This window comes from Ictidomys tridecemlineatus, chromosome 10, assembly GCF_052094955.1.
Source record: "Ictidomys tridecemlineatus isolate mIctTri1 chromosome 10, mIctTri1.hap1, whole genome shotgun sequence".
NCBI lineage: Eukaryota > Metazoa > Chordata > Mammalia > Rodentia > Sciuridae > Ictidomys > Ictidomys tridecemlineatus.
This window is the reverse complement of record NC_135486.1, coordinates 131,579,572-131,587,894: the sequence shown is the minus strand read 5'-3', so window position 1 is coordinate 131,587,894 and position 8,323 is coordinate 131,579,572.

Here is an 8,323-nt window from a genome sequence, read left to right as displayed (position 1 = left end):
TCCATGTTCAGACCTTTCACGACCCTCTTTCTGTTAGTGAATCAGGAGATCATTTCCCAGAGGGGTTTGCTGCTCCTGGCTTTGAAGTGGCCAGTGCATTCTGGTGGATCATTTTACTTAAATCACGGGACTTTCGGTAGGTGTCTCCTGTTTTGCACACGACAAAACCCAGGTTTGGTTTTTAGACAGACCCTGTTGGTGGCTCCTTGGAGGAGGCCAGGTGATCCTGGTTTCCGGGGCTTCCTGGTTGGTATAAGAGGCTGGACACTCCTCCTGGAGACCTGGGAGCCCTTCCTTGGCAAGGCCGAGAAGGGACTCGGGCTCCTCAGAGGCTCTAGCTCCTGACTGTCCCCTCCTGGAGTGGGGATGGGAGACTTCCAGCTGTTTCCACCCCTGGATGCATCCCTGGAGCGAGCAGTCAGGGGCACTGAGAGAACTGAGGTGGGACCCAACATTGCTACCGCTTCACCATTTTGTGGCCGTGACAGATATCACCAATTGATTGCTAAAAATTTTCAATGCTTTTCATGCCTCAGCCTGTGACTTATGCTACCCAGTCTGTATTCGAGGATTTAGTCACTGTTGCAAAATATCCTCCTCTTCCAGTTATTTCTGGGGGTGCACAGCAGGACACCCCCACAGACAGCTACAAGTCAGTGTGTCCGCTTCAGTCACCACGTGGCAGCCACCGACTCTTCCTTTCCTGCATTGACTTCCATGATCGGGTCACCCGATTGTGGTTCCCTGTGAGGCTACTGTGGAGACACGCTCCCAATGCCCCAAAAGTGTTAGTTAGGAAACATTCAAATAACAGGACAATTGTTATGGCCTCGACAGTAGGAATTTCTGTTATCATTCAAGCCGAGATGTGGGTGATCTCACAGTTGGTTTGTTGCTCAACAATGTCAACAAGGGCCCAGATGCTTTCCAGCCTTCTGCTCTGCTGTTTTTAGCTGGGCACCTCATGGTCACAAGATAGTTGCCACGGCACACCAAGTATCAAGTCTTTAAGTGACAGTTTCCAATGTGTGAAAGGTGTTCAGGGAAGAGAGCTCTCCCAGGAGCCTTTTTGTTAATCAGAAAGAAAATTGTCCTTGGAGCCATAGCAGGTGGTCAGAAAGGGTCACACAGCCTCCCATCTTGCAAAGAAAGTTGGGAAGTGACAACTTGGTACAAAAAGACTCAGTAAAGACGGAGGGTGAGAGAAAGGGGTTTGAGGCAGGAGCAGCCGGCATCTGCCCCAGGTGTCCCTCCTCAGAGTGGGCAGCCAGGAGAGGTTTGACTCAGCAATGTGCCTGTCCAGAGTCCCACCCAGCCACCCAGGAGGGTGACTTCTGGGCTTCTGACTGTCACCACTGTATAAAGTAAGACTGAATTGTTGCAATTCCAGGTTACTTATTTATAGGTCTTCCTGAGCCTTCCCAGTGGAGATTCAGAAATCTCGGAACATTTATCTTCACTCGGTTATCAAGCTCAGAGTGGTGTGGGCTCCAAGGTCAAGGTCAAGAGAGAAGCTGGAGGTGAGGCCCAGCTGTGCCAGTCCTAGAGGCCACGCTCTAACCACTGTTTTATCCTGCCATCGACCCCTGAGCCCACACCCTCTTAGAAGCAGCACTTCCCCTCACACGGTGGTTGCCCATGAATCACCTGAGGCTCTTGCCAAAATGCAAATCTGGTTCAGAGGGATGGAGAGTGTTCTGCATTCAATTGAACTTTCGGGTTGTCCCAGGTCCTAGGACCTGGACTTTGAGTAGCAAGGCCAGTTGTTATCAATTCTGGCTGCTCGCTGCAATCGTCTGAGTCAGAAAGGATGAAAGAGCGAAGGAGTAAAGGGAGCGTGGATAAAGGGTTCCTGGTCCTTCCCAGGCCCAGTGAGTTAGGATCCCAGGGGATGGGGCCCAGCGAGCCGTGGAAGACTGAGTCAGGCTCAGACTATGGCTAAGCCAGCTGGGAGGTGACATGGATAGAACCTCTGGATGGCCATGTGACTTTAGAGGAGTCATTTGGTTGGTCTGTGTCTCAGTTTCTGCATCTGCTCGGGGGAGGGGGTGGCGGTTAGGGTGACCACAACAGTCCCCACTGGTAGGAGCTTAGTGAGCGTGACTGAGGGACTCCTCCGTCAAAGGACTGTCCATTGACCTGGAGCACAGCCAGTGTGCAGAAGGGAGTAGGTGCTGCTGTTTGGATTTAGAAGGATTCAGAGGGGATTTGGGTCAAGACGGTAAAACTGGTGTCTCACTCCTCTTCCTTTGTGGTTCCTTTGGTTGAATATAAACTGGGTGAAAATATTAAAATATGAGGTCACGGTCAGAGTGCGCAGTGGCTTCGAGACCTGGGGCTACAGACTGATGGCAGCAGCTGTAAGGCTCCAGCTGTCTTCAATTAAGTCAGACTTCAGAGAGATTTTCAAGAATGTAATTATCCTGTGCTTCTTATTTTTTGTTTTGGAAAATACAGATTTTTTTTTTAATAAAAGAGTTAATGTTAACATGTAATGGGTTTATTATTGTTTCTAAGTAAATGAATCTTAAAAATTCCTTGTTCTAATTTAACTAAGGTTGATATTGGTATCTGATTGCCAATATAACCTCCTCCAGGTTTGTTTTTTTTTTTAGTACCAGGGATGGAACTCAGGGGCAATGGACCACTGAGCCACACCCCCAGCCCTATTTTGTATTTTATTTAGAGACAGGGTCTCCCTGAGTTGCTCAGGGCCTCGCTTTTGCTGAGGCTGGCTTTGAACTTTCGATCCTCCTATCTCACTTCCCGAGCCGTTGGAATTACACGTGAGCGCCACTCTGCCCAGCTCAAATTCTTTTAAACCAAAACAATAGCACTGTAAGAGTTTGGGCATGAGGTGTACCCCCAAAGCCCCTATATTAGTACAGGAATATTAGAGGTGAAACGGGTCTTGAGAGCTGGAACCTGATCAGTCCATTCTAGCCTGGATGACTGACAGGTGGTAGGTGGGGCGTGGCTGCGGGGCGGTGGGGCGTGGCTGCAGGTTGGTGGGCGTGGCTGCAGGACGGTGGGGCGTGGCTGCAGGACGGTGGGCGTGGCTGCAGGACGGTGGGCGTGGCTGCAGGACGGTGGGCGTGGCTGCAGGACGGTGGGCGTGGCTGCAGGACGGTGGGCGTGGCTGCAGGACGGTGGGGCATGCTGGAGGAGGTCACTGGCGGCTGCCCCAAGGGTTCCTCCTCGCTGCAGCACCTTCCCTCTTCTCTCTGTGCTTCCTGGCTGTCATGAGGGGAGCAGTCTTCATCCACCACACCCTCCCACCATGATATTCTGCCTCATCTTGGCCCAGAGCAATGGAGTGGACCTTCTCTAGACTGAGACCTCTGAAACCATGAACCCCACAGAGGCGAAGCTGACCAACAGAAGCATTTAAGCCCCTAGCGGGTGCTGGCTTTGCTAAAAGCAGGATCCAGAGTATTTGCATGAAGTACATAGAGCCTTCTGGGCTAATTTTTTATTTTGGAGTAACTGAACCCAGGGTCTTGCACGTGCCGGGAAAATGCTCGAGCCCTGAGCTATCCTTAGCTCCACCCCTACACCCCCTTTTTTTTTGATAGAGTGTCCTTCTATGTTGTCCTGGCTGGCCTTGAACTCCTGGGTTCAAACAGTTCTCCTGCCTCAGCCTCCTTAATAGCTGAGGCTGCAGGTGTGTGCCACGATGCATGTTTGTCTTCTATGAATATTAACATGGAAGAGGTTTCCAAGAACCACCATCTGAGCCACACTTTTCTAGAAACATCTTTCTAAAAAGAATAGCCCACAGTTACATGGCATTTGCAGTTTACCAAGCACCGTTCCAAATAATACAGACTTCCTGATCCTCATGATGGCCCTATGAGGTGTACTACTTCCCCATTGAAATTGAACCCCAGAAAGAGCAATTACCCAGAAACCACCGGGGTTCCCTGCTGAGGACAGGGGCCTGGGTTTGCAGAAGAGGCCTCTGTTGAGGTCCCCTGCCGCCAGGTGAGCCTGGTCCGTGGGCAGGCCCCTGGCTGGGGTGAGGACTGGCCTCCTCCTCTCTCTCTTCACATTTCTTGCCAATGGCGAGGCCCAGCCAACCGTGAAAGATTCCTCCAGACAGGCGAGGCTGAGGTGGGAGCTGCGAGGTGGGCCTGGGAGCCTGAGGTGACTCAGTTACATAAGGACCCCTGGGACAGGGGACAGTTATGTAAAGACAAGGACAGGGGGAGAGGAGGCCCAGGATGGCACCGTGAGTCAGGGCACAGGAAGAAACCAGGAGCTGGAGGAGGAGCAAAGACAGAATGGACGGAATGTGTCTGCTGTCACCAGCGGCCACCATGCAGGGGGGCGCTAGGGCAGGCCAAACGGGGCTTCCTCTGTCCTGTCACCTCCCCTAGTGCCCCCGTCCTGTAGGCGCCATCCTTCACTCTGCTGGCCCCTCTGAAAGTCTTGCTGTATCAAACTCCTTCCCTGATTAATGAACAAGAGCCAGTTTCTGTTGCTTGCAAGCAAGAACCTTGATTATTACAGAGCCTGCTTCTGCTGCACGGCTAGAAGGGCTAGGGCCTGGGAACTTCTAGGGACACAGCAGGTGCTCAATGTATGCAGGCTGAGTGAGTAACAGCACAATGGATATTGACACACTTTCTCGTCATACTGTGGTGACTTTTCTGCTTGAAGCCCACTTCAGTGGTCGAGATGAGCTTCAGGAATGCCACATGGCCATAGAGAGACAATTATAATACACATGGCACGAGATCAGAGGGAGGCAGCATGGGGCCGGGGGAGCTCAGAACAGGGGTTCTTAGCTCCGGCTGGGGGCGTCACGAGACTCCAGAGAGGTGCTGACACCTATGCTGATTCTGTTGGTGGCTGGCAGCCAGCTGGGTGAGAGAGCAGGGAATCGGTGCTCCAGGCGGAGGGGACAGCACAGGCAAAGGCCGGTGCCCAGGGAGCAGGCAGCCTAGAGGAGGGCGGGAGGGTGGCTAGGTGGCCTGCCAGGGTCAGGAATTCGGCTGGGGGGGCCACCAAAAGTTGTTCCGTGCTTTCCTTCTGTCTGTTGGGAGGGAGTAGATCCAGGACTTGCAGAGACGCATGTCTGCATTTGAGTAAATCTCGCTGGGGTCCTCAGCAGATCTCCACTGCCAGGAGGATCTAGGTGGCTGCAGAGGGACAGAGGAGGTGCTGGGAGACTGTGACCTTCACCCTTTCACTTTTTTTCCCCTTTTTCCTTTTTTTAAATTAATTTTTAATTTAGTTTTTTTGGTGGGTGCTGGGATTGAACCCAGGGCCTCATGCATGCCAGGCAGGTGCTCAACCAAGCAGCACCCGACTTTCTATTTTCGTGTTAATATACAGTTGTGTGTTGCTCAATGGTTTTATTCTAAGAAGCACGTGGGTAGGAGATTTTTCTATTGCAAGAACATCATAGAGCCCGTCCACACACTAAGATGGCTATGATGTCACCAGATGACATAATGGTACCACTGTTGTGTACGCCACCTGTCATTGACCAAAACGTTGTCATGTGGTTCATGACTATCATTTGTAGTGAAATATCTTCCCCAGTTAAAAAAATCAAACACATCCTGATCATAGAAAAGTCCAGAAAGTTCTATACATTTCCAGTGAAACATATTCACCATGATCATCCCACTGAGAAAGAACTGTTTTCTCTTATTACACATTTTATTGAATTTATATTACATTTCTGTACTTGAAATAGTTAAGTATGGCTTTAAGTTCTGATTTAAACATTTTACACTGTACCCTTAACATTTTGGCACATAGTTGCATTTTATTTTATAATACTTTCAGTACTGCCTTGTATTTGGTTGTCAACCTAGATAGCTAATTAGATAACTAACCTGACCATGTATTCTTAAAATCAGTTTCACACAAGAAATTTTATTAAAAAAACAGTTTCTAAGCACCAGTTTTTTTTTCTCCCAGGATTGACAATTGTATCACTCTTTCATTATTGTTGTTTAGTTAAGATTATTTTCAAAAATTTCCCTGTAGATCAACAGCCCTGCAGGAAAAGTACTTATTGGCATTTTCTAAAACTATTTATTTGATCTTGATTTACAGGTTTTCTGTATTGAGATTATATAAAGATCCAGAAGGTTTTGTAACAACACAAATTCTTTAAAATAAAATTACTGCCATTTAAGAATTTGCTTATTTTTTGCTGGATATTCATGTGTAATGGTTAATTTGAATTGTCGACTTGATTGGATTAAGAGATGCCAAGGATCAAGAGGATTGGGGGTGTGTCCATGAGGGCGTGTCTAGGGATGATTGGCATCTGGGCTAGCCAACTGAAATGGAGACCCTCCCTAAGCCCCGGCAGCCCCGTCCTATAGGATGATGGCTTGGATGGAATAAAAGTCGGAAGAACAAGGAAGCAGCAACAGATGCAAGTTCAATTCTTCTTGAACCAGGGTCTTGATTGCTGCTGTGATCGTCTGAGGAGCTCAGACTCTGGCTTCTTCGCTCTTCCAAAACGGACTCTGCAGTGATTCTCCAGAAGCCTTTGGTCTCAGACTAGGGTAGCACCTTGATCCCTCCTGTCCTGGGGCTTCAGCCTCTGGGACTGAGCAGCTCCTGGTCCCTCCAGCTCTCCAGCCTGCAGACGGCCACTGGGGACTACCCACTTCTGGTCACCAAGCCAACCTAGTAAGTCCCCTTTTTCTAATTACACTCCCTGTTGATTCTGTTCCTCTAGGGAACCCATAACCTCATACAGGGGATATTATGGCTAGATATGAGGGGTCCCCTAAAAGCTCCTGAGTTAATGCAGGAGGTGAAATGGTTGAGAGCTGCAACCTCATGAGTCCATCCTAGTCTGAACGGACTGACAGGGTGGTGACTGCAGCAGGTGGGGTTGGGCTGGAGGGGCTGCATCCCCAGGGGTGAGCCCTGGGAGGGTGCATCTTCCCTCCAGCCCCTTCCCCTCTCTCTGCTTCCTGGCCGTCTAGAGCAGGGCAGATTCCCTCCACCACACTCCTCCGCCATGACGTTCTGCCTCAACTTGGGCCTAGAGCATGGCGCTGGCTGACCGTGGCCCAAATATCTGAAACCAATTGTTCTGGTCAGATATTTTGGTTACGGTGGCAAAAGCTGACTTCCACAGGGGGGATAGAGAACGTTCCCACGGAGGACAGCTGGCCGGCTTGGTGAGGAAGGTGCAGCTCTCTTCTGGTGGACACACCAGCAGCCACAGCTCTGCGCGTGCCCTGGGCCCATCTCCACCTGTGCCCCCGGGTCCCGTGTGGTTCTCACACAGTCTCACTGTGGCAGACCTGTCCTCTGACCCCGTGGCCATCCACCCCATGGACGAAGACCAAGAGATTAGAACTTCTTCCGTGTATTGGGGTGGTCTTCAGCAGAACTGGAGTCTGGGCTTGTACCCTGGACTCAGCGTCTGGGTGGCTTTTTCTCTGGGGGGGGCCCTTCTGGCACAGCAGGCCCCAGGCTGGGAGCCCCTCTGGACACGGCCCCTCTGTGGATGCGGGGGGAGCAGCGGTTGAACAGGTGAGTATGCACGGGGGGCTGGGGGCACATGGTGGTGGTGGGGGTGGGTGCAAGGGTGCATTTTCAGATCTTCCAGTATATTCTATGAACTTTCTCTCTCTCGACTCCAAGGCAAAAAATTCCCTGCTGACCTTCATCTCCTACACTGCCCATCACGCTGCTCCTCGCCTCTCTCCTCCCACTTCCCTGGGTCGCAGGCTGGAGAAGGGGCTTCCTACGTCCTTCTGGAAGGGGAGAGCGGTGGGTGAGGGGAGGCGGCCCCCTCCTGCGGGCTCCACCTGGAGCCTCCCGAGTCTCCGTGGTTTATCCTCCTCTCCCTCTCTGGGAGGCGCTGCCCTCTGAGACAGGGGTCGAAGGGAATATGTGGGCGAGTGTGGGTGTCGGAGGCTCTGAGGCAGCCTCGAGTTCTCAGAGACCTGGATGAAAACGCACAATGGTGTGGGAAGGCGTCTTGCCCGTTCATGCTGCGGTGACAAAGTGCCAGGGGCTGGTTGGCTTAAACCACCAAATGCACTTCTCCCAGTTCTGGAGCCTGCAAATTCCAAACTTAGGTGTCAACGTGACCAGGTTCAGGGAGGGCGTTCCTAGTGGCTTCCAGGTGGCTGCCACATAAGAAGAGAGAGAAACAGACAGACAGACAGACAGACAGGAGAGCTCTGGGCTATTTCTTCTTCCAAGGACAACGATCCCATCTTCGGAGCACCATGCTCAGGACCTCATCTAAACTCAAAGTGCCTCCTGACACCATCATGTAGGAGGCCAAGGTCATGTGTATTGGCAAAACCAGGGCCTAAACCCAGGGGCA